Here is a 5000-nt window from a genome sequence, read left to right on the forward strand (position 1 = left end):
ATTGATAAACACTACACTCACTTCTTTGGCATTAGCAAACACAACACTCACTTCTTTGGCATTAGCAAACACAACACTCACTTCTTTGGCATTAGCAAACACAACACTCACTTCTTTGGCATTAGCAAACACAACACTCACTTCTTTGGCATTAGCAAACACAACACTCACTTCTTTGGCATTAGCAAACACAACAATCATCTCTCTGGCATTAGCAAACACAACACTCACTTCTTTGGCATTAGCAAACACAACACTCACTTCTTTGGCATTAGCAAACACAACACTCGCTTCTTTGGCATTAGCAAACACAGCAATCATCTCTCTGGCATTAGCAAACACTACACTCACTTCTTTGGCATTAGCAAACACAGCAATCATCTCTCTGGCATTAGCAAACACTACACTCACTACTTTGGCATTAGCAAACACAACACTCACTTCTTTGGCATTAGCAAACACAACAATCATCTCTCTGGCATTAGCAAACACAACACTCACTTCTTTGGCATTAGCAAACACAACACTCACTTCTTTGGCATTAGCAAACACAACACTCGCTTCTTTGGCATTAGCAAACACAGCAATCATCTCTCTGGCATTAGCAAACACAACACTCACTTCTTTGGCATTAGCAAACACAGCAATCATCTCTCTGGCATTAGCAAACACAACACTCACCTCTCTGGCATTAGCAAACACAGCACTCCTCTCTGGCATTAGTGAACCCCACAATCTCACACCCATACCCCTTAGAGACACTTATACACATATACATATGAATATCTACATTATTCATATATCGAGAAAGGCACATGAATCCATTTCCTAGTAACTGTAGAGAATCTGTTGCCTAGAAATAGTTTTTGCGAATAATTTGTCCGACCGTGTTTTCAAAAGAGAGCGGCAGTGATGAATTTAGAAATCTATGCGTATACAATCGGTTTCGGTTAATGATATCTCAGTTCTATGAATTATATTTTCACAATCTAGTGAAAACCTTTTATAGGGCAAGAGTCCGTGCAGACATTAGACCATTAAAAAGTTGACGTTTGATTTAGGGCGCTAGCTATCCTAACCACACACATTCAGGCAATCATTTGTAAATATACAATGTCATACATTTTGCCATATCATTTATTCTTCACGACATACTTTTAGTTTTCTCAAATTCTTGAGGTAAAATAAAGACGACTTTGCCAGTATCCGTAATTACTTATGGCCGGTACAGTCTTATTTCTAATCGTCAGCTATATTTTTGCATGATTTCGTCAGCCACATTTTCCAAGAAATCGCTCGCTTACTTCTTGCAAGGTACTTTCCGTCATACAAACAGGGTTTTCTGTACTTACGAACAGTTAATTTATTGGTTTATAAATTATAGAAGTACTTCCTAACTTATGAAAATGTGTTTTATTTAAAAAAGAGTTGTTCCTCTAAGTACGAGTAGGGATCACCTCACTAGGAAATAGGTACTTGAATTTAGGAAAGACATTTCTAACATACGAGAAGATATTCTTGTCTATAAATTACTTTTCACATCCTCTTCTATGAACCAAAATTACTCCTAGTTATATAAGTCATCCTTATATCTTATCGCGTTAATTTTGAACCCATGGAAGGGCGACGTCGTTTGCCTCTCTGAGGTCTTGATCTAAGCAATGAGGGACTAGCGGGCACCCTCGACCCCTGGACAAGATTATGACCAAATTTAGTTCTAAAAGTAATAACCAACTAACAAAAAGGTAGTACTTTATCTACAATAAATTCGCTACTACTTATAGCTTATAGATTAATATTAAATTCAGCTATACTGTAAGATTCAAGAAGTAGTTATGCATATCTAAGAATCGTCACTTTGGGTAGAGATAATTGCTCTTTGTACAAGGTACATGTATCTACCCTGAATGTAGAACCAACAATAATGACATTCTGAAAAAGGATGACAAATGATCAAAAGAACTCTTAGATATATAGTTTGTTTCCTAATTTGTTTCTGATATGAAAGATCTTTAAAATCGAGTGTTCGTTAGATGGTAGAACTCGGATTAAGGTAAAGTTAACTTTACTTAGTTTTAAAATCTCTTCTCAGTAATAGTTAATGATTAATTCAGGAGAAAATAATTGTCATTAGGTGTGTGCTTGACTGCATATTTTGGATGTATTTATAAGGTCTGGCGTCCATTCATCCTAGTAGGTTCTAGTGCTAAACCACCTGAGAAAATCCTATTTGACTTTCGATAAGCGAAATATCATAGTCTCTCAGAAAATGTACTGACGGAATCAACATGTCTTGGCATCCTAGCAGGTAACAGCAATGCAATTGGTCTGTATGTCTTTTAAATGAAAAAATAATTGAACAGTCAAACTGCAAATGGCACCTGCCAGTAAGACGATCCGCAATATCGAAGAATATTGGACATCGTGCCACTCTCTAACCGTCAACCGGCAAATTTCTTTAGACTGGAACCTTACCCAACTGTATAAAAGCTAAGGCATTATGGTTATGATAGCAATGAAAGTTGTTTTTTTTTTACATAATTGATAGTTAAAAGGTTATATCTTTCCAACACTGAACATTGATGAATTGCTCTCCTTCAACCAAGCAATCACTTAACTCTTTGGTGGAATAGATTTCTCTCTCCAAACACAAGATGGTGGTGTAATACGCTTTGCTGCAGTAACCCCTTTCACTCTCCCCCCGAGAAACTTCCATTTTCTCTTACAAAGCTCTGCGTATAATAGGCCACAGGGGAGAGGTTAATGATAAAAACAGTGTGCAAACTAAGTGTGTTCATTTATACTGACATGATTGATATTTCTGTATATATATAAAGATTTTATATATGACTTTTTTTAAGGTAAGCCTAGCCTGTTTTTGAAGACCATATGGTTTTAAAAAAAGCTTTGGAAACAAAATCTATGCAAAAAATATTGAGTGTAACTGAGTAGATATTATGAAAATGCTTGGCCTTATGAGTACTTTTTTTTATTATGACCACCTTTTGGGGATAACTCAGCCTTATTTTTTTTACATGGTTATGCCTGGAGTCCATTAAAATTCCAATGGGGTAAAGCTTATGAGAGCATTGCCCAGAAGATTTTACCTTATTCTAGTGGAGGACGATTTCTCCTTCTCGAACTCTTTGTCGGAGATGAATTCGGTATATTCTTTGATGGTGGGAAGTCTTCCTAAGGACTCCTGTGAAAAAAAATCTTGGATTAAACTTCGTACTAAAGGCTTTCGAACAAATCTACTGGAATAGAATAGTTTATGAATCGTCAGACAAATAGACAAAGGACTTTTCGTCAAAACTTCAGACGAAGCATATGTTTGAGTATACGCATGAAAACGTCTGCCATTGCAATTAGCACAGATACCCCTACTGTTTATTGAATTATTCATCAGTTCATTTGACAAAATACTAATAAAAAAAGCAACTTGCAATTTTCTAATACAGATAAGATTTTATATACATTAAAGCAGATCTAAAACCCATATATTCATATATATAAGTATCTATATTTGTATCTTTAATTATATAAATGTAGTCTTAGATGAATTTAGAGTGGATATTAATAATCGTCCATTCTTTCATTTCACATATATATGATACGTGTGATTAATATGGCATAGCTGATCTGAAAAACAATGAAAATAATTTTCATATAGGTTTTACAAATTAATTTGTTAAGTGATATGTGGAAGTTTCTATAATTACATCATCCATTAAGTACCCTGTACTGGTAGCGCTAGTGCACTCCACGTATTTTGGGAGACCACTGTATATATATATATATATATATATATATATATATAAATGACATCATAGCAGAACCCCAGAGATAGATCACCTGTGGAGCGACTTTGTTCTCCCTAATGTGGACCCTGGGTGGACGGGATACTGGCGCGGACCGGCACGGGATCTCTCGGTACTCGTCAATGTGAATCTGGGGAAGACCTTTCAGGGGCTCTTTGCTCCGCGCGCCGCTCTTGCTCGAGACCTGCGCAGGAAGAGGAGGAGAAAGAGCGGCGGGAAGAGGCAGTTGGTTAGAATAGCAGTGATGTTGAATGGAATATCTTACTACCTATAGGCCTAATGCTGATGCTCTTACTGCTGTACCAATGACACCTGGGTCCAAAATAAAAGACTGACCAGTCTCAATGCAAATGTCTAGATAAACGAGCTATCGCATCAGTCCCAGTATGGATATCAAATAATTGACTGGTGAGAGTGAATATAAGTTGCTAAGGCTGGTGAAAGCGACTCTAACCTTTTTACCCTGAAGCCGCTTGTTACCCCCCGCTAATGCTGTTGCTCCCGCTCGTTGGAATCTGCCTCCCAAACTTCCCCTTGAACCCCGTGCTGTAGTAAGAGCCTCCGCTGTTGCTACTCACACTGCTCACGTTGGAGATACCTGGATTGGACGAATACGGATTAGAGGAACCATTCCGTCCTTCCGAGTAGACGGCGTTATACGCACACCACGAGCGGTGGTGCTTGGTGGAGTCGTGCATAATTAAGCGGGGTACCAGTTTTATTCTAGTTATCTTATTATGGCACTGAATATACGATGAACTTTGATGAGCCTAAGCATAGTTGAATAGAAATCAATTACCGGTAAAGAGAAAATAGGTCTAAATTTGTCTGCCTGGGAAAACATAAATAGAATTCCAAAGCTCAGTTATATTAAAAACAGTGTGTTGACCCAATCACTATCTAATATCCTAAGTATCTGAAACTATATGATATTTCCTCTCTTCAGCCTGGCATTATAAAAGCAAAACTCAGATGGCTATCACATGAGAAACAGCATTTTGCTGCTACATTCGAGCATATAATGAACTAACCGGCAACTATCTCATGGGAAACGGAATTGCCAACATTGATCGTTGAATTTAATCGAGTAAAACCTCGCATTGGTGCGCCGTTGCGAAGGTTACCCTAGACCCTAAACTTTAAACCTGAACCCTAAGCAAGGTGTTCTCCTATTTGATT

The 5000-nt window shown here is 37.6% G+C and overlaps 1 pseudogene; it reads right to left on the reverse strand.

Moving 5' to 3' along the window:
- LOC137634817 (uncharacterized) overlaps positions 1-5000 on the reverse strand; it is a 38086-nt pseudogene that overhangs the window by 6501 nt on the left and 26585 nt on the right.

The sequence above is a fragment of the Palaemon carinicauda genome, chromosome 3 (genome assembly GCF_036898095.1).
Source record: "Palaemon carinicauda isolate YSFRI2023 chromosome 3, ASM3689809v2, whole genome shotgun sequence".
Taxonomy (NCBI): Eukaryota; Metazoa; Arthropoda; class Malacostraca; order Decapoda; family Palaemonidae; genus Palaemon; species Palaemon carinicauda.